We start from the raw sequence: 23,171 nt of genomic DNA on the forward strand, positions 1-23,171 counted from the left end.
CCATGTCACAGAAATGACCTCTCCCTTCCCCTGCACTTGGCTCCTGCAATTGGCCTCCAGGCCCCCACTCCAGTATCACCTCCTCTGGCAAACCTTCCCTGAGTGCCCATATATATATATTTTTTATCTCCCAGGGATTTTCAACCAGGGGTGACTATGCTCTCCAGGGGACACTTGGCAAATCTGTAGATATTTTTAACTGTCACGACTTGGGGTGGGGAAGTACTACCATCATTTGATGGGTTGAGTTCAGGGATGCTGCCAAACATCCTACAGTACAACAGGACACACACACACCCGCATTCACACACCTCAAAGAATTATCCAGCCCACCCAAAACGTCAATAGCGCTGATATTGAGAAATCCTGCTACAGCCTATTGTCATGTGAGTTCCTCAAGGGCATGAAATGTATAAGATTCAACACGTAACCTCAGTACCAGGTACAGAGCCTGGCACACCACAGAGGAATGGATTATCTGTTCCCCTCATCTGGCATTTGGCTGTGTTCATTCATACCCACCGTATTCAAAAAAAGAATTGTAGCTGCTAACAAAAACCTACGCAATACAACAGGATAAAATAAATACGTGAGAGTGTCTTAGAAGGAGAAAATAAGATGAAGCCATATGTGAGTTGGGATCAGGTAAGCATCAGGAATGGTGATTATAGCCATAAGGTAGAGATGAGCTGAAATTTGACTCTAGGCTTCCTGTTGGCCATAGCAAAGAAGGAAACATGAGATTCATCCACTCAATAAAGATACCCCCGTTGCTCAAGGGAAACACAGCTTTCTCTGATGCTGAGACATGACAGGCACTGGGAGTGAAGTAGGCAACCTCAGCAGCATCAACACCCCAGGAGTCTTTCATGACTGCTTTTTACAACTTCCTCTGAGTTCTCCTTTCCTCCCTGACCTCATTCTCTTTGCCATGTAACTTGGAAGTTTCTCCCCACTCCTTGAGTTTGGGCTTGGCCATGTGACTTTCTTTGGTCAAAGGGATGAAGACAGACACAATACAAGCAGGGGCTTAGATGGTCTTGTGAGGCTGGATGTGCCTTCTTGCATCTCTGCCATCATCATAAGAAGGACATGCCCTAGCCAGCCCCCTGGTCCAAAGAGTCAATCTGACTCAGGTTAACCCACAGTCCTGCAACATGCAGCAGAACCACCCAGCTGAACCCAGCCTAGCTCAGCAAATCCCCTGATGGCCTACAGTTGCATGAGCAAGCCCAGCTGAGTTCAGCAGAGCCTCCCCAGCCATCCCTCCAGATGCACGAGCTAAGTACATGTTTATTGTTACATGTCATAGCATAGGGAAGGTTTGTTATGTGGCATTATCCTGGCACTAGCTAACTAAAACATCTCCCAAATGCAAAGTGAAGGCATAACACCAAAGCATGGCAAACATAAATTAGTAAATATAAGCAATCTTTTGCAGGGCTAAGACAGAGCAAATTGTCCCATGTTAAGTTTTCCCCCAAGTAGGTAGTAATTCCTTGACGACAGACCACGTCCCCGTAAGTGACCACCACAGAGCTGGGCACTTAAAGGACACGATGCAAATGTGTCAGTCAGTATTTGATTGGGAACATAAGCAACCGGGAGCATTTCAGCCAAATGCTGGAATGAACCAAAGTCAAAATGCATGCAAAACTAGACAATAACTGATTAAATTGGACAGTCTATAGATTCAGATACTCTAAATGCCCTCCAGCATATCAGATCTGCCAGAGGACCTAAAACAGAAAATGCACGGCAGGTTTCCTAGTCTTAGCTCCCATGTGGCATCCACCCTTCCATAGGTTGAGTTCTTTCCAACCAACTCAGACCCCTCAGCAATGGGTCCAAGAGCTCTCTTGATCTCTCATTCTTGCACAAGGCTCCACTTTCAACCCAGAGAGACAATTCCTGTCCTCCTCTCCGTTGGGTAACAGGCCTGAGATCTCTGGCCTGACTGCTCAGAAATTAAATGGTCTGGCCGCCACCTCTACTTATGTTCTCTCAATTCGTCAGGCAACAGAATGATTAGAGGCATGGACTGTGGAGTCAGGCAGTCCCAGGTTTCTATTGCAGCTCTGCCACTTATGTGCTGTGTGACCTTGGGGAGGCACTTAACCTCTCTGGGCCTCAGGTGTCTTAACTGTACAATAGACATCATAATACTTACCTACCTTAGAGTTGTTGTTAGGATGGAAAAAGAGAAGGCATATAAGGTACTTAGCACAGCCCCTGGCACATAGTGTTTAATGAATGTGAGCTATTATCATTTGGCTTTGAATTCAGAGTGGACTGGTCAGATGGATCTTCCATGGGGTGGAATGGGGAGCAGAGGTGAGAGGACTTACTATGAGTACCTACCTACTGTGTGCTGGCAACTGTGCTATAAGCTCTCTCACTTAATCCTCACCACCACCACCTACTTTGTTACCATGGGAATTCCGACATCAAGTGGGAATTTTCCTATTGTTCTGGAATTGACAACTATGGCAGACAGCTGGCTCCTAGCTCAGGGTACGAGATCTCCAAGAGAAATTGCTCCCAGGGAGGACAATCACACATCCCAGGTTTGCCTGGGATGGTCCCAACTTATACCTGATGTCTTAGCACAACTATTTATAACTCTCCACTCCCTTTCATACTCAGAAGTGTCCAAGTTTGAACAATAAATTATATGGTCAACTACCCTGGAGCCAGAGATGAGGTGACTTATAAGTAGGGGAGCTAATGTCCCCATTCTTGAGGTGCAGAACCACAAGACCCCTCCAGTGCTGTCATCAGACCAAAGTCAAGTGAGGATTCTTGGGAAAATTTACTCTAAGCAAAGTAACCACCTCTCACTCCCTGCACCCTCAGAGCCCTTCAGGGATGCCCGTGACTCTCTGTACAGGAGAAGCCAGAGGGAGCTGAGAGGCCTCCAGCCTCTGAGTTTGGGGGCTTGAGGCCACGGATGATTGAAAGGAAACAAAGGGAGGCAGGGCTGGCCCTCTCTTAGGGGGCTCAGTGACAGACAGGACACAGGTGAAGTTGGGACCAAGCCCACCACCAATGACAGGGCCACCGCATTTGCACAAGTTTTGAGCCACAGACAGACCTGGTGTCACTCTGGCTGATGCCAGGTCAGAAGTGCCACCCCACAGCTACAGCCTTGCCAAGTTAAGTAACGCCCTTTCCCTCTCCCTCCCCCCACCTCTTTAGGTCCCTGCCATTGGGAAGGGAGAGAAATTTCCATTGGATCTGAAATTGGAGGTTTAACCTGGACCTGACTGAGATTTTTAATAGTTGAAAGTAATCAGAAAGTTAAGGGAGCTGCCAAGCAGTGGGGTAGAGATTTAACACACAGTTGATAATACGATTGAAAAAATGGTTCCATGTTTCTATCCCATGGAGTTGAAACTTCTTCCCAGACTAATTACCTGTCATTTACTGTGTACATTGTGCTAAATGCTTTACATATTTTAGCTCACTTAAACCTCACAACCCTTACCCCATCTAACAGATGGGAAAACTGAGGCTCAAAGAGGTAAAGGACCTTGCCCAAAGGACTCCAGCTAAACAATGAGCAAAGATTCGAACTCAGGTCTATCCACCTGCACAGCACTTTCCCTTGCATCAAGCTGTTTCCTCCATCCCATCTTCACCCACCTCTATTCAGAGATGTCCCCTGGGCCTCATCAATTCCACGTTGCAGGCCATAGCCCCAGCCTGTTAAATGGCATGCGGCCACTGTGCGAGAAGGTTCTAATTGCGTCTGACCACAGGGTCTGCAGGGAGTTAATAAATTATTCCAAGAGGATATTTGCACTGAAGGCATTATTGACTAGAGTCCATTTCCTGAGCTGGCATAATTTTTTTGCTGGCAACTGTTACAAAGCAAGTGCAAGTGCAAATCTTGATGCCTCATCTATGGGATCCCTTGCTTATCACCAAGGCTACATCTTCACAGACTGCCTCCATAGTCAAGGCATGGAGGAAAGAGGAAAGATAAGTTTTAGTGGTCCCCAGGTTTCCATAGAAGAGGCACTTCAGTTCTATTCTTTATGGGTTTTTCAAATGAGTATCATTTTCTCCATCCCAGTCTCACTGTTTTCCCTCATTGCAGTATTGTAATACCCAATAAATAGAAACAACCCAAATGTCCATCATTAGGGAAATGGTTGACTAAATCATGGTACATCCACACAATAGAGTGCCATGAAATCATACTAAAAGAATGAGGAAGATCTCTATGTCCAATATGGAGTGGTCTATAATTTATAACTTTTAAATGAAATTAGCAAGGTTCAGAAAAGAGTAGTATATAGTTTTGTATAGGAAAGATATGAGCATATATTTTTGTTTATATTAGCAAAATAAAACATGGAAGAATAGATCATCAGAAAGTGGTTCCCGTCGGTGGGGAGATAAGGATAGAGGTAATCAGAATGGAAGTGGGACTTCATTGAGGCTGAGAGTGGGAGGAGGTACCAAGAAAGGAGGAGTGTGGGAGTGGTCTGCCCCACCAGATGCAGTCAATCAGATGCACTATCTGCAGAGAATTTAAAAAACAATAATAAACCTAACTATGTGCTAAAAGCAATGTGGTGTCCTGGACTGGATCCTGGGTCCAAAATAAAGGACATTGGTGGAAAAATTGGTGAAACCTGAATAAAGTCTGTCATTTAGTTAACAGTATTATATTGATGTTAATTTCTTAGTTTTGACAAATGTATCATGGTTGTATAAGATGCTACTATTAGGGGAAACTGGATGAAGGATAAATAAGGGAATTCTCTGTGCTATCATTACAACTTTTCTGTACATCTAAAATTATTCCAAAATACAAGGTTTATTTTTTAAAATATATGAGACATGTTGTAGGGCATATGAATGAATTAGCAATATAAAATGAGGAGGGGGAAGCAACTAAAAGTCACCTGCTTTTTATTATCACTGTGTACTGGCACCACTAAACAATATCAGTGATAGAACACCTACCTTGTCCCCCCAGGGCAACCACTCACCAGCAACCCCTCTTTGTACCCCCAATGTTCTGAGGATACCTTTTTAATACCATTCTTAGTTTAGAATGATGTAAATGTTTTATGTATACAAAAAATAAAACAAAATTTGAAAACAAAAAAGCAAGAGCCATAATACTGGGCATAAATAATCCAAATCTGAGAACCATCACCACAGACCCCTGTCTAGTTCAGGTTTTGGCAACCCCTCACCAAAATCCCACAGCCATAAAAATCATGGTGGAATTCAAATCCAAGTCCAAATGAGCCCAGATGGACCTTCTTGGGGTGGGGGTCGGGGGGCAGGTGACGAAACACAAAAAAATATCAGAATGGGAGATTGCAGTTCTTCTTCTGCCCCCTTAGAAGTGTCAACAGGGACGCGAAGATGTCATCATCGTCAGGACTGCACTTTGTCCTCGTAACAGGACTCTGCTCTTCCAGGGAAATCACACTGGCAGAGCCTCGCGTGCTAAATCTAATGCCGAGAGGCCACGGGCAGAGCAGAAGGAAAGCTGAGGACAGGCCCTGTCCATTCAGCCAACAAATAGTCCCTTTGAACAACGTATCTCAGAGTTCTTCCCTAAAAGGAAGCCCCCTCCTCATGGAAACCCCACAAAGAACTCATCACAGCCTCAGCTGCGTGACTTTCATATTTAACTACGAGCTTCTACTGAAGCATGTTTTATGGTTATAGTCACAATTTCCAAGCCCTACAGCTCTCTGCCCACCTTGGAGCCTTTGAATCGGCTCTTTCCTCTGCCCCACTTGCCCCCACATATCTGCATGGTTCATTATTCACGTCTTTGCTCAAAGCTACCTCCTCAGAGAGGGCTTCCCTCACCGCCCCCATCACTCTCCATCCCTTTACCCCACTTTACTTACCCTCATAATGCTCACTCACTGTCTCTTGACATTTATCCATGTGTTGACTTGTCTGCTGTCTTCCATCTCTGAAAGCTCCATAAGAGCAAGGTCTATCCATGATGCATCCCCAGAGCCTGACACTTTTCAGAGTAAACTGTAGGTGCAAAGGCCAGGAGATGCAAATGGCCACGGTGTGCTAAAAGAGCAGGAAGAAGGCTACCGTGGCAAGAGGGAGAGCGCTGGGGAATGAGCTAAGAGAGACAGGCAAGGGTTGGATCACAAAGACCACTGTAGACCAGGGCGAGTGGTTTGGGTTTTGTTCTGGGTACAATGGGTAGCCTCTGGGGAGTTGTAAGCTGAGGAGTGACATCATCTGATTATGTTTAGTCTAAAGATCACTCTCGTTGCTATATGGAGAATAGATGGAACAGGGCAAGAGGTAAAGCAGGAGGACCAGTTATAAAGGCTACTGGAACAGGCCAAGGGAGATAGGATGGTGGCTTGCCCATTGAAGATGGACAGAAGTAGATGGAAGGCTTGTGGACGTATCTCGGCCATTTGCTATGAATTGGATGTGCAGTGTAGGAGAAAGAAAAAGGCAAAGATGGCTACAGGCTTAAGGAGCTGAGCAAATGAATGGATGGTGGTGGTATTTACCGAGATGAGAGTCTATACCTTCAGCAGGGGTAGGGGTAGAGAATGAAAAATTGTCACATTTTGTAAACTCCATGAACAACAAGGAGCCAGAGAAGCTTAATATGAGCTTTTGGGAACCACTAACCACTCCTTTCTTCAGAGCACAGGCCCTTTCCCTTCTGGCAAAGATGTCTTCCTTGCTTAGCCAAGCCCAGATTCCTTGCAAAGAGAAGAAAGGAAAGGCGTTGTTTTGATTCACAAAAGGACCACAAAGATGGGTCTATATTAGACTTTGCACCAGAGTCCGGTGGGTTACTAATTTCCACAGATGGCCCCCAACATGCACACCATTCTTCACATGAAGGAGGGTGCTATTTCCCCTCTCCTTTAGGCTGGGCTGGCTGGACCAGCTATGAGCAATGGAATGTGATGGAAGTGACATGCCAAGTCTTCTGAGCCTTAAGAGGACTGGTGACTTTTACTTCCTGCCCATTAAAACCAGCTGCCATGCTGGGAGAAGCCCAATCCACCCAAAGAGGACACACAGAGGATAAGTGAGGCTCCCTGGTCAAGCTCCCAGCCAGCAGCTGCGTGAGTGAGCCACGTGGGCGCTCCAGCTGAGTCGCAGTCCCACATGACTGCAGTTCTAGCTAACGTCACGTGGACCGGAAGTTTTGCCAGTTGAGCCAAGCCAACGTCCGGAATCATAGCAATAATAAGTTTATTAACCCACTAAGTGGTTAATATGAAGCAACTGGTAATTGAAGTTACTCAATCTAATAACTACCTTGATTCTAGGATTCCTTTGATGAAGTAATAATCCTACATTCAACGCACATATCAAATGAAAAGTGCATCATGATATTAGAATCCTTAAAAATCTGCTCAGTGTATGTCTTAGAATCAAGAATATGGCCACTAGATGACATACACCGGTACTTCAAGCCCCGTATCCTCCAGATTCCCACATTTACTTCAACTACATGCAGATAACAGAACGAATCTTTAGACAACTCAGATTGCATCTGGCTTATCACCTGGTTTGTCCCTAAATTTATTGCTTCTTCAGAGTGAGCAGACATGTTCCTCTCTCTCCCCCTCTCAGGGCATATTTCAATAACACTCCTTTTTGATGAAGTAATACAAGACACAGACACAGTCCTAAAACTCAATTTATGGAATTCAGTGGAGACCAGAGTTTGGATTGAAACTCCCAATCTGGACTAATTAATGACACACATTATTGCCCCTGCTCCCCTAACTGAAAGCAGCCTCCAAACCTTGACGTGTTTTCCCAACGATAAAATGCAGTAAATGAATTAGTGTCCTGAGGGACCGCGGCGGGAATAAAGGGAAAGCCACAAAAGATAGACGATGTCTCAACTAATGTTATGATTTATCGATCTCCACTTTGCTCATTTTGCAATGTGGGAGAGCTCATTTTTCTGCCAGGCCCACAGTGGTGTCACCCTTGCTAATAGATATGATTACCATCCCCAAAACCATGTTTGTGAAAATAAGAAGTGTAGCTACTCTCTGCTGCTGACCTCAGCAGTTTTCTTTTATTATGTGTGCTGGACCTGCCAAGAACCGAAATTGATGCCCTTATCCGGGGACTCTGTTGGACGGTCACAAGCCTTTTTCTCATTTTTCTTACAAACAAGTTCATCTTTAAGCAAGTACAGATCCACGGTTTAAATTACTGAGTTGACACATCATCTGTTTTCAGTATGTGTAACCTCACAAGGAGGATCTTTCGTGCGGTGGGAGAGTAGGAAAGGAGAGAAGCGTCACCACTAACCATTTTTGGCCCATGTGCCAACTTGAGTTTAAAGATATATTTGTTGGGACACAACACAAACTAATTTGGATGGTTCGATGATTCCATTCGGCAAACACTGATGTGTACAAGTATTATGCTAAGCATCCTGGGGTCGCCAGTTATTCAATAAGTATTTATTTGGTATCTACTGTATGCTAAGTGCTGGTGTTGCAGAGTGAGCAAAATGGACATTATCTCTTTTCCCATGGAAACTGTGCCCCAATGAGAAAAGACAGAATTTCAAAAGCAATAGAATAGCATGCATTGATGTACTACACCACAGCTGTGCTGTGTAGCACACACCAGTGGTTTCCAATGACAAGCATTAAATCTTGCTCGTGCATCTATGGTTCAGCCTGGGTCTGGCTGATACAGGCAAGGCTTGGCTCCAGGCCATCGGTTCAGTTCAGGTCCATTCCAGGCATTTCTCATTCTTCCGGGACCAGCAGGTTACCCAGGACATTTTACTCTCATGGCCATGGCAGAAGTGAAGAGTGTAAGCCCAACAACTCTGTGATATTTCAACCTCTGCTCATTTCACGCCCACTAATATCTGGTTGCCCAAAATGAGTCATATGGCCAAGTCCAAAATCATGGGATAAGAAAATAAACTCCACCCACAATTGGAGAAGGAAGGAAGTAAACATTTGCTGGGCAATAATCCAAACTATCACACAGAATGATGTGATTTTTAAAAAGTGATTTGGGAGGGATCAGAGAGAATAGAAGCCAGCAAGTAAGGGGGAAACAGAGAATAGAATGGTGGTTGCCAGTGGCTGGGGCGTGGGGGGAAAGGGGGAGATGTTGGTCAAAGAGTACAAATTTCCAGCTATAAGATGAGTGAGTTCTGGGGATCTAATATTCAGCATGGCGACTATAGTTGACAGTACTGTCTTATAAGTTGCTAAGATGGCCTCACCACCACCAAAACAACAATAAAAAAGGTAGCTATGCGAGGTGATGGAGGTGTTTACTAAACTTATAGCTGTAATCACTTCACAATATATACATGTATCAAATCATCACATTGTACACCTCAAACTTACACAATGTTATATGTCAATTATGGTTAATAAAGTTCCAGGGGGCACAGGCGGGAGGAGATCTGTGACTGAGTTCACCCAAAGTAACTCTCCTGATTTGCCACCATTCTGCAAAAGGAAGACTAGATGTTTGGGGGAGGTGGTCTGGTAAAGATAAAGCCTCAGAATTGAAAGACCTGGATGCACAGACCCACCTGTACCCTCAACTAGCTCAGTGATTTCTTTGCTCTTCAGTTTCCTCATACGTAAAATGATGGGCATTAAGTAACATGAGCAGATATGTGCACCACAATATATGGTGCATCACAGACTCTTGAATATGTGTTGAACAAATAAATGAATATTTAATGCAGCATTATTTATAATTATAAAAATGCAGGAATTACCCGAAGGTCCTCAATAGGGCAGTAACAAAATAAATAATGGTAAGTCCATACCTTGGAATATTATGTAGCTATGCAAAATGTTCTCATCATAAAAATTCATTATTGAAAATGTGGAAAATACAGAAAGATGCCAAGAAGAAAATAAAACTCCCCCCACAAAGACAGCCTCTATTAACATTTTGAAGGATGTCCTTCCATTCTGTATGGTATTTTTTTATGTGTGGGCCTTCATGCGAGAGTGTGTATCTAACACAATTGAAAGCATATCAAATGTATGAATTTGGATACTGCTTTTCCCCCCTTAATATTATTTTGAGGTGTTTTCCCATATCTATACATTTTTACAAAGAGATTTAATGAAAGCATATCAAACTTATGAATTTGGATCCTGCTTTTCCCCCTTAACCTTATTTCAAGGTATTTTCCTATACTATACATGTTTATAAAGAGGTTTAATGATGTTGAGAAATTGGTACTAATTTTATGGGGGTAGAAAACTGGAATGCAACATTATATATTCAAAGAGATTTCAATTACATAAACACCTCATGAAGACAGACGTGTGTGTTATGTATGTCTGTATGAATGACTGGAGGAAATACACCCAATGTTAGTAATGGTTGTCTTTGGGTAGTGGGATTACGGTTGCCTGTCTCCAGCAATTGGCCTCATTTCCCCAATCTTCACTTTCACACACACACACACACCCTACTGTCCACACCGGCCAGGCCTTTGCTCATGCTGTTCCCTATGCCTGGAATGCCTTTCCCTCATTTCTACTTATTCAAATTCTTCACATCTCCAAAATCCTCTTCCAAGAAACCTTTTGAAAAACTTGAGTTGATAAGGCAAGAGCTTTGTTCAGACAGGTTCTGTCTCAATCCAGGCCCCTCTCCTTACTGGTTGTGCAAACTTGGGCAAGTCAAATCATCCTTCTCATCCCAATTTTCTCATCAGTAACATTGGATTATAATAATAAGAGCTGCCTCAAAGGGTTGCTATAAGGATTAAAGGAGAGAATGTCTTTCAAATACCTGCCAAAAAATAGTCAAGTTTATTTTAGTAAATGTCAACAAATGTCAGGTCCATATCCTCTTTCCTACCACAGTTCTCCACCCCATGTTCTGGGTAGTATTTTGCCTATATATTCACCATCTTCTGTCAAAGTTTACTTCTAAGTCTCCTGCAGTCAAAATTAGTGCAACTGTTAAGAACATCACCTCCCAATTTAGACAGAGTTGGGTGGTGTCCCAGCTCTGACATCTACTAGCCGTGGGATCTTGACCAAATCATTTTATCTCTCAGAGCCTCTGTTTTCCCATGTGAGAAATGGTTTTAAGGCTTAGTGTTGGGATGTTTAAGTGGATTAAGATACATAAAGCTCTTAGAACAGTGCCTGGCACACAGGAGGTGCTAGAAGGGTCTGTTATTACTGCTTCAAGGGGTTATGGTGAAGATGGAACAGCATTGCTCCTGCAAAGCCCATATGCAGAGTCCTGGCTGGCACTCAGCGAGCCTTCCATAAACATGAGTAGTATAATCTGGTGTTTGGTAAACAAGTTCAATGCTCCCCTCTGTGCTCCCTGAGCAATGGTACAGATGTCAATCAATCCCTGTTCAGACCAAAAAGGTCTGTTTTCTCCAGTTCGCTGGAGTGCCCCTGGACTAATTTAGCCATTCCCCTGTCCCTCCCATCCTAAACAGGAGGACTTCTGGAGCCAAGTGGGATTACTCTCTTGCACCATGAGGGCCCAGGGTCCAGGTATCATACCGTCTGGCTAACTGGGGACCAAGCAGAAACTGGCGCTGGAGGACATCCACCAGGTTTATTGCATTTCCTTCCCCCATAAAGGAACCCTACAGTCCAGCCCAGCCAGCTCCTCTCATCGACCAGCTAATGGGGTTACAAGATTCCACTCCCCAGGAAGCTGACTTCAATAATGGGATGCCAAGGAAAGAATGGTGCTAGCAGGGAAAGGGAGAGAGGGCAGGTGAGGGTATGAATCTGCAGCTGAGTGACACATCCTATATGAAGTTGATTCATGTCAGAGCAAATCTGGGCAGGGACCAGCTGATTCTGGCGGTGAAGTTATTGCTCTGCCAGTTTAATATTTCACCATCTGCTAACTGAAGGCTCCACTGCCTGCTGGGTCCTATAAAGACTTTTATTTATTATATTACACATGGCAACATCTGCCACCGGATGAGGCTGTAGTCGGTGCCCTAATTAAACAAACACATGATCCTGCGATGGCAGAGGGCCCCGGGTCTTGCTGTGAATGAGCAGAAGTGCTGCAGATACTAGGCAAAACCTGGAGTGTCCCAGACTGAGTTTTCCTGAGAAAAGGCAGCACGTGGGACGTTCACATCCCCTCCTGATGGTCACTAAAGATTTATAGCTGATTAAAAGTAGGCTGGAAAAGTGCTTTAAATGTAGTCTGGGTTTAATCTCCTCCATCCTGCCTCACCCTTAAAACAGAACTGGAATTTTACGACTTGGTTCGGCCAGCAGTCAGACTTCTGGGTCTGCTTTTCCTGCCACTCTGTCACATGGTCCCCCTCCACAGTCACCTTCAATCTCCTTGTTCACTTTCAGAAATGCTAACTATCCTTTCTGAAAGAAGAAGCCCTACAGATGAGGAAAATGCATTTTTTTGTTCATGGATTCATTCAACAAATATTGAATCTACTGGGTGATCTGGTGAATGAGATAGACTACAGTTCTATCTTCATAAAACACACGTTTGGCTGGAGTCTTCCAATGGACAGCTAAACAAGATGATTACAGATTGTGATGAGTGCTAGGCCGGAAATAAAATGGGTGATGTGTTAGAGGGCTATGGCTGGGCTAGGATATGGTGGTTTTAGTTTTCTATACAGCTGTAACAAGTTACCATAAATTTAGTGGCTTAAAACAACACAAATTTATTATCTTATAGTTCTGTATTTCAGAAGTCTAACATGGGCCACACAGGGTTAAAACCAAGGTGTTGGCAGGACTGTGGTCCTTCTGGAGACTCTAGGAGAGAATTCATTCCCCTGCCTTTTTCAGCTGCTGGAGGCTCCCGTCATTCCTTGGCTCATGGCCCCTTCCTCTGTCTTCAAAGGCAGCAACAACATATCTCTGCTTCCATTGTCATGCTTTTTTCTCTCTCTTCCTCTGTCTTCCTCTTCTACTCTTAAGGTCTCTTGTGACCACATTCAGCCCACCCAGATATTACAAAACAATCTCCCTAGTTTAGGGAGATTAATAACCTTGATTCTATCTGCAACATTAATTCCCCTTTGCCACGTAGCCTAACATAGTCACAGGTTCCAGGGACTCGGATGGGGCATCTTTGCAGGGGTGTGTTGTCATCCTGCCTGCCACAATGGGCAATGGGCTATTTTAGATACAATGGCCTTAGGAGGAGGATTCTCTGATATGTGACAGTGAGAAGAGGTTGCAAGTGGAAGGAAAAAGGAAGTGCAAAGACTCAGGGGCAGGAAAGAACTGGAGTCGTCACAGTACTGAAGGGAAGGTAGTCATGGGCTTGGGAGAGTCATACAGAGTCGTGGGCAAGGGAAAAGTGGCCCAAGATGAAGCTGAAGAGGTAAAAATGGGTCAGTTCATGAAGAGTCTTACAGACGCAGCTTGGTGCAATGATTAAAAGGCCAGAAGGGAACTTACTTTCATTTAGCACCTAATTTTTAACAGACCTTGTGCCAAGATCTTTAAACATATTATCTTGTTTAATTCCTACAAGTACGTAATATATGCTCTGCAAGTCCCATCTTACATATTATGAAGTAGTGACTTGTACAAGTGGTAGAGACAGGATGTGAACCCTGAAATCTCTGGCTACAAAGCACATACTCTCCCCACCACACAAGGCTGCTCTCCAAATGGCTTTGCCTTCTGTGCATTTGTGATTATGATGCCAGGACACTCGATCTCCCTCTTCCTCCTTTCATTTGATAGACAGGCTTCAGAGCCCAAAATAACTTGCAGTCAAGTGTCCCACTTGTGTTTTGCTTGTTGCTGCTTTACCAAGAGAGGTATGTGAAATTCCTCGTTTGCCCTAAAGAGGTTGGCTCATTGGAGAGTTAGAGATGATATGTTCTCCAATCCCACCGACTAGGGAAGACGTATATTAGTTGGGACACTGGCTGAGGTGATGGAACAACAGACCCCCAAACAAAGTGCCTCAAATAGAGTAGGGATCTCTGTCTCTTTCACATATGGATCCAGAGGTAAATAGTCTGGGCTGTCATGGTTCTTTTGCCCTTTGCAATTATCCACAGACCCAGGTTTCTTAAATCTTATTGTTCTTCTTTCTTCTGGAGAATTGTTCTCAACCACATGGTTGAATGAAGCAGGCTTACCAGCAACCCATCAAATTCCAGCCTGTAGAAAGACGGGCGAGAGGACGGACTGCAAACATTTTCCTTTCAAATGATGTAACTGGAAGGTGTACACATCACTTCTGCGCACATTCCACTGGCCACAACATAGTCACACGCCCACATGTAATTTCAAGAAAAGTTGGGAAACATAGCCTCCACCTGGATAGTCATGTGCTCAGCTAAGGCTTGGGAGGTTCTATCACTGACAGGAATAAGGAGAAAGTAAAAATGCCAGGGTGTAATTAGTACTCACTGCCACAAAGCATGACTGCCCTTCTTGTTGATCTAAGGTCTTGCCTTTCCTTTCCCATTGCAGGTTGTTAAAACCTTTTAGAGGCAGTAAGTCTCTATTGTCCAGGAAAGGGAACCAAATTAAGTTCTTTTTCTCTTTCAAAGACTTAAATAAAAATGGTCTGGCCCTGAGTTGATTTGTCCTAACCTCCTGTCCCTGTGAAAGGCACAGGAGTTATGGGACCCATGGTGAATGTATACACAAGCCTGCTCTGGAATAGGACCTCTTGAGGGGAGAGTCCTTGGAAATGAAGGCTCAGTGTATGAAAGAAAGAATTTTGTTCCAAGGGCTGTAGCTGGGGGAGCCCAGTGAGTCAAATGCGGACCTAAGGAGAGGGGTTACTCTAGGAGTTATCAGGCTGCAGGGCAATGCAGCCCAGTGGTGCCAGAACAGTGTTCAACAGTGCCTTCTGTGGCAGTGAGGAACAATAACAGGCTGACAAATACCAGAGCTGCTCCCTACTTGGGAGTACAAGTTGTGAGGACCTCTTTTCTTAACTATAGAAAACCCTGGTCTTAGAGGAAAGGCTTTCAGTTTTTCACCATTGAGTAAGATGTTAGGGTCGTAAAAAACCCTGTGATTCTTGCATGATCCATGGTAAAGGAAAGCCCCAATAATGTAATATAGGACTTCTGGCCAACTCAGATGGTGGCAACTCAAGCAATTTTTATTTAATTTGGAAAACAATAAATAAGTAAATAGGTGACAGTACTTGTTCTTGAGGTGTTGTGGGAAAGCTTATTTCTATCAACATGTAAAAGAGGTAAAAATAAACAAATTCCCTGGAGACCTCTTTAAACATGATGCAGAAACAACACAGTTCAAAAAAATACCAAAGATGTGGCTTATAAAGGTGCAAAGAAACTCATGAAGAGCCATGGTGGGTCACTAAAAACACTCCAAGTGCAATCTCTGAACAAAATCCCACTTAAAAGATTGTATACCTGAGGTAACTGAAGGACAGGGCAACTCAATGAGGAAGAGACTTTCAGTGGGTCTTTGGGGCACATATTGACAATAGGAATTCCCTGACACTCACATAAGCTTCTGGCTTGTTCTCCACAAATACCCATAAATGACCTCAAATGCTTCATCTGTGAAATGGGTTGAGTGCTCTAACAGCAGGTCCAAATTGTTATGAGAACACATGGGAGTAAGAAGCTAAGCTCAGCTCTGTGTCTAAAGGATGTATCCCTGAGGAGGTAGCACTTGAGGTACATGTGGAAGGAGGGGAGGGATTTTGATGAGCAGAGATGACAGGCAAGTGCAGAAGAAAGGGAGTATTCCCAAACTTGCTGAGCCTCCATCTCCTCCATCAGTGACGTGGGTGACAGCATTACTGGGAAGGTTAGAAATAATGTTTGTAGAACACCCAGGACAGTGTGTGGCTTCAAAAAATAAGAAATGATTATTATTAAAATGACAACCAATCAGTGACTGTGGCAAGGCATACGAATCTGAGAATGCCACATTAGGCCAGTTTCTTAAAGGGAGACAAGGTACTCTCCGGGCTCCAGCAGAGGCAAATACAAATCCTCTCTACTGGAAAGACTTTCTTACTTAGGCCCTTGGTATTTCAATAAAGATCAAACCTCTATGAGTTCACAATCAAAAGCTACTAAACTCACTAGGAAATAAGCCACCATGAGTAACGATCAGCAGAAAGAATACACAACGTACTTTTTATCACCACTGACTTCGGATACAGATACAGGAAACAAAGAAACAACCAGATATGCAATATACAATAATCGTGTTTAAAAGAAATAAAATATAGAATTAGAAAAAATGAGGAAGTAATCAAAGACTATCAAAAGTGACCAGGTATAGTTGAAAAGGAACCAAATAAAAACTTTATGAATAGATAATTGTTGAAAGCAAAGAGAATTAAAACTTGAAGATGTACCTGAAGAAATTATCCAGAGTGCAACACAAATAGACAAGGAGATAAAAACTCTTAAAGAGAGTTAGAGGAGGAGGGCCTTCAAGATGGCAGAAGAGTAGGATGTGGAGATCACCTTCCTCCCCACAAATACATCAAAAATACATCTCCATGTGGAACAACTCCTACAGAACACCTACTGAACGCTGGCAGAAGACCTCAGAATTCCCAAAAGGCAAGAAACTCCCCACATACCTGGGTAAGGCAAAAGAAAAAGGAAAAAAAACAGAAAAAAGAATAGGGACAGGACCTGCACCTCTAGGAGGGAGCTGTGAAGGAGGAAAAGTTTCCACACACTAGGAAGGCCCTTCACTGGCAGCAACAGGGTGGGTGGGCAGGGGTGAAGCTTCGGAGCCACAGAGGAGAGCGCAGCCACAGGGGTGCAGAGGGCAAAGCAGAGAGATTCCCACACAGAGGATCAGTGCCAACCAGCACTCACTAGCCCCAGAGGCTTGTCTGCTAACCCGCCAGGGTGGGTCGGGGCTGGGAGCTGAGGCTCGGGCTTCGGAGGTCAGATCCCAGGGAGAGGACTGGGGTTGGCTGCGTGAACACAGCCTGAAGGGGGCTAGTGCACCACAGCTAGCCGGGAGGGAGTCCAGGAAAAAGTCTGGAACTGCCTAAGAGGCAAGAGACAATTGTTTCAGGGTGCGTGAGGAGAGGGGATTCAGAGCACCACCGAAACGAGCTCCAGAGATGGGCACGAGCTGCGGCTATTAGCGCAGACACCAGACACAGGCATGAAATGCTAATGCTGCTGCTGCAGCCACCAAGAATCCTGTATGCAAGCACAGGTCACTATCCACATCTCCCTTTCCAGAAGCCTGTGCAACCCACCACTGCCACGGTCCCGTGATCCAGGGACAACTTCTCCAGGAGAGCACACGGTGCACCTCAGGCTATTGCAATGTCGTGCTGGCCTCTGCCGCCACAGGCTCACCCCACAATCTGTACCCCTCCCTCCCCCTGGCCTGAGTGAGCCGGAGCCCCCGAATCAGCCACTCCTTTAACCCCCTCCTGTCTGGGCAAAGAATAGATGCCCTGAGGCGACCTACACGCAGAGGCGGGGCCAAATCCAAAGCTGAACCCCAGGAGCTGTGTGAACAAAGAAGAGAAAGGGAAATCTCTCCATGCAGCCTCAGGAGCAGCGGATTAAATCTCCACAATCAACTTGATGCACCCTGCATCTGTGGAATACCTGAATACACAAAGAATCATCCCAAAATTCAGGTGGTGGACTTTGGGAGCAACTGTAGACTTGGGGTTCGCTGTATGCGACTGACATGTTTCTGATTTATATGTTTATCTTAGTTTAGTTTTTAGCGCTTGTTATCATTGCTAGATTTGTTTATCAGTTTGGTTGCTCTCTTTTTTATTTTTTATTTTTATTTATTTTTTTACTTTTTAAATTTCTTTATTTTAATAATATTTGTATAATTTTTCATTTTAATAACTTTATTTTCTTTTTTTTTTCTTTCTTTCTTTTTTTCCTCCCTTTTCTTCTGAGCCATGTGGCTGAGAGGGTCTTGGTGCTCCGGCCAGGTGTCAGGCCTGAGCCTCTGTGGTAGGAGAGCCAAGTTCAGGTCACTGGACCACCAGAGACCTCCCGGCCCCACGTAACATCAATCAGCGAGAGCTCACCCAGAGATCTCCATCTGAATGCTAAGGTCCAGCTCCATCTATGATCAGCAAGCTACAGTGCTGGACATCCTATGCCAAACAACTAGCAAGACAGGAACACAACCCCACCCATTAGCAGAGAGGCTGCCTAAAATCATACTAAATTCACAGACACCCCCAAAACACAGCACCGGAAGTGGCCTTGCCCACCAGAAAGACAAGATCCAGCCTCAACCAATAGAACACAGTCACCAGTCCCCTCCACCAGGAAGCCTACAACACCCACTGAACCAACCTTACCCACTAGGGGCAGACACTGTAAACAACTGGAACTACGAACCTGCTGCCTGCAAAAAGGAGACCCCAAACACAGTAAGTTAAGCAAAATGGGAAGACAGAGAAATACACAGCAGATGAAGGAGCAAGGTAAAAACCCACCAAACCAAACAAATGAAGAGGAAATATGCAGTCTACCTGAAAAAGAATTCAGGGTAATGATAGTAAAAATGATCCAAAATCTTGGAAGTAGACTGGAGATAATACAAGAAACGTTTAACAAGGATCTAGAATAACTAAAGAACAAAGAAACAATCATGAACAACACAATAAATGAAATTAAAAATTCTCTAGAAGGAATCCATAGCAGAATAACTGAGGCAGAAGAACGGATAAGTGACCTGGAAGAGAAAAAACTGGAAATAACTACCACAGAGCAGAATACAGAAAATACAATGAAAAGAATTGAGGACAGTCTCAGAGACCTCTGGGACAACATTAAATGTACCAACATTAGAATTATAGGGGTCTCAGAAAAAGAAGAGAAAAAGAAATTGTCTGAGAAAATATTTGAAGAGATTAAGGTTGAAAACTTCCCTAATATGGGAAAGGAAATAGTCAATCAAATCCAGGAAGTGCAGAGAGTCCCATACATGATAAATCCGAAGAGAAACACACCAAGACACATATTAATCAAACTATCAAAAATTATATACAAAGAAAAAATATTAAAAGCAGCAAGGGAAAAACAACACATAATATACAAGGGAATCCCCATAAGGGTAACAGCTGATCTTTCAGCAGAAACTCTGCAAGCCAGAAGGGAGTGGCAGGACATACTTAAAGGGATGAAAGGGAAAAACCTACAACCTAGATTACTCTACCCAGCAAGGATCTCATTCAGATTCCATGGAGAAATTAAAACCTTTACAGACGAGCAAAAGCTAAGAGAATTCAGCACCACCAAACCAGCTTTACAACAAATGCTAAAGGAACTTCTCTAGGCAGGAAACACAAGAGAAGGAAAAGACCTACAATAACAAATCCAAAACAAATAAGAAAATGGTAATAGGAACATACATATTGATAATTACCTTAAATGTAAATGGATTAAATGCTACAAACAAAAGACATAGACTAGCTGAATGGATACAAAAACAAGACCCGTATATATGCTGTCTACAACAGACCCACTTCAGACCTAGGGACACATACAGACTGAAAGTGAGGGGATGCAAAAAGATAGTCCATGCAAATGGAAATCGAAAGAAAGCTGGAGTAGGAATTCTCATATCAGACAAAATAGACTTTAAAATAAACTCTATTACAAGAGACAAAGAAGGACACTACACAATGATCAAGGGATCAATCCAAGAAGAAGTTATAACAATTGTAAATATTTATGCACCCAACATAGGAGCACCTCAATACATAAGGCAAATGTTAACAGCCATAAAAGGTGAAATCAACAGTAACACAATCATAGTAGGGGACTTTAACACCCCACTTTCACCAATGGACAGATCATCCAAAATGAAAATAAATAACGAAACACAAGCTTTAAATGATACATTAAACACGATGGACTTCATTGATATTTATAGGATATTCCATCCAAAAACAACAGAACACACTTTCTTCTCAAGTGCTCATGGAACATTCTCCAGGATAGATCATATCTTGGGTCACACATCAACTTGGTAAATTTAAGAAAATTGAAATCGTATCAAGTATCTTTTCTGACAACAACACTATTAGACTAGATATCAATTACAGGAAAAAATCTGTAAAAAATAGAAACTCATGGAGGCTAAACAATACACTACTAAATAACCAAGAGATCACTGAAGAAATCAAAGAGGAAGTCAAAAAATACTTAGAAACAGGGACAATGAAAACACGATGGCCCAAAACCTATGAGATGCAGCAAAAGCAGTTTTAAGAGGGAAGTTTATAGCAATACAATCCTACCTCAAGAAACAAGAAACACCTCAAGTAAACAACCTAACCTTATACCTAAAGCAATTAGAGAAAGAAGAACGAAAAAACTCCAATGTTAGCAGAAGGAAAGAAATCATATAGGTCAGATCAGAAATGAATGAAAAAGAAATGAAGGAAACGATAGCAAAGATCAACAAAACTAAAAGCTGAATCCTTGAGAAGATTAACAATTGATAAACCATTAGCCAGACTCATCAAGGAAAAAAGGGAGAAGACTCAAATCAACAGATTTAGAAATGAAAAAGGAGAAGTGACAACTGACACTGCAGAAATACAAAGGATCATGAGAGATTACTACAAGCAACTATATGCCAATAAAATGGACAACCTGGAAGAAATGGACAAATTCTTAGAAAAGCACAACCTTCCAAGACTGAACCAGGAAGAAATAGAAAATATAAACAGACCAATCACAAGTAATGAAATTGAAACTGTGATTAAAAATCTTCCAACAAACAAAAGCCCAGGACCAGACAGATTCACAGGTGAATTCTATCAAACAATTAGAGAAGAGCTACCACCAATCCTTCTCAAATTCTTCCAAAATATAGCAGAGGGAGGAACATTCCCAAACTCATTCTATGGGGCCACCATCACCCTGATACCAAAACCAGACAGAGATGTCACAAAAGACAAAAACTACAGACCAATATCACTGATGAACATAGATGCAAAACTCCTCAACAAAATACTAGCAAAAAGAATCCAGCAGCACATTAAAAGAATCATACACCATGATCAAGTGAGGCTTATCCTAGGAATGCAAGGATTCCTCAGTATATGCAAATCAATCAATGTGATACACCATTTTAACAAACTGAAAGATAAAAACCATATGATACTCTCAACAGATGCAGAAAAAGCTTTCAGCAAAGTTCAACACCCATTTATGATAAAAACTGTCCAGAAAGTAGGCATAGAGGGAACTTACCTCAACATAATAAAGGCCATATATGACAAACCCACAGCCAACATCGTTCTCAATGGTGAAAAACTGAAAGCATTTCCTCTAAGATCAGGAACAAGACAAGGTTGTCCACTCTCACCACTATTATTCAACATAGTTTTGGAAGTTTTAGCCACAGCAATCAGAGAAGAAAAAGAAATAAAAGGAATCCAAATCAGAAAAGAATAAGTAAAGCTGTCACAGTTTGCAAATGACATGATAATATACATAAAGAATTCTAAAGATGCTACCAGAAAACTACTAGAGCTAATCAATTAATTTGGTAAAGTAGCAGGATAGAAAATTAATGCACAGAAATCTCTTGCATTCCTATACACTAATGATGAAAAATCTGAAAGAGAAATTAAGGAAACACTCCCATTTACCACTGCAACAAAAAGAATAAAATACCTAGGAATAAACCTACCTAAGGAGACAAAAGACCTGTATGAAGAACACTATAAAACACTGATGAAAGAAATTAAAGATGATACAAACAGATGGAGAGATATACCATGTTCTTGGATTGGAAGAATCAACATTGTGAAAATGACTGTACTACCCAAAGCAATCTACAGATTCAATGCAATCCCTATCAAACAACCAATGGCATTTTTCACAGAACCAGAACAAAAAATTTCACAATTTGTATGGAAACACAAAAGACCCCGAATAGCCAAAGCAATCTTGAGAAAGAAAAACAGAGCTGGAGCAATCAGGCTCCAGGACTTCAGACTATACTACAAAGCTACAGTAATCAAGACACTATGGTACTGGCACAAACACAGAAATATAGATCAATGGAACAGGATAGAAAGCCCAGAGATAAACCCACACACATAAGGTCACCTTATTTTTGATAAAGGAGGCAAGAACGTACAATGGAGAAAAGACAGCCTATTCAATAAGTGGTGCTGGGAAAACTGGACAGCTACATGTAAAAGAATGAAATTAGAACGCTCCCTAACACCATACACAAAAATAAACTCAAAATGGCTTAAAGACCTAAATGTAAGGCCAGACAGTATAAAACTCTTAGAGGAAAACATAGACAGAACGCTCTATGACATAAACCACAGCAAGATCCTTTTTGACCCACCTCCTAGACAAATGGAAATAAAAACAAAAATAAACAAATGGGACTTAATGAAACTTAAAAGCTTTTGCACAGCAGAGGAAACCATAAACAAGACTAAAAGACAACCCTCAGAATGGGAGAAAATATTTGCAAATGAAGCAACTGACAAAGGCTTAATCTCTAAAATTTACAAGCAGCTCACGCAGCTCAGTATCAAAAAACCAAACAACCCAATCCAAAAATGGGCAGAAGACCTAAATAGACATTTCTCCAAAGAAGATATACAGATTGCCAACAAACACATGAAAGGATGCTCAACATCAATAATCATTAGAGAAATGCAAATCAAAACTACAATGAGGTATCACCTCACACCAGTCAGAATGGCCATCATCAAAAAAATCTACAAACAATAAATGCTGGAGAGGGTGTGGAGAAAAGGGAACCCTCTTGCACTGTCGGTGGGAATGTAAATTGATACAGCCACTATGGAGAACAGTATGGAGGTTCCTTAAAAAACTAAAAATAGAACTACCATATGACCCAGCAATCCCACTTCTGGGCGTATACCCTGAGAAAAACCATCATTCAAAAAGAGTCATGTACCACAATGTTCACTGCAGCTCTATTTACAATAGCCAGGACATGGAAGCAACCTAAGTGTCCATCGACAGATGAATGGATAAAGAAGTTGTGGCACATATATACAATGGACTATTACTCAGCCATAAAAAGAAACAAAATTGAGTTATTTGTAGTGAGGTGAATGGATCTAGAGACTGTCATACAGAGTGATATAAGTCAGAAAGAGAAAAACAAATACCATAAACTAACACATATATATGGATTCTAAAAAAAAAAAGGTTCTGAAGAACCTAG

The sequence above is a fragment of the Balaenoptera acutorostrata genome, chromosome 15, assembly GCF_949987535.1.
Source record: "Balaenoptera acutorostrata chromosome 15, mBalAcu1.1, whole genome shotgun sequence".
Lineage (NCBI taxonomy): Eukaryota > Metazoa > Chordata > Mammalia > Artiodactyla > Balaenopteridae > Balaenoptera > Balaenoptera acutorostrata.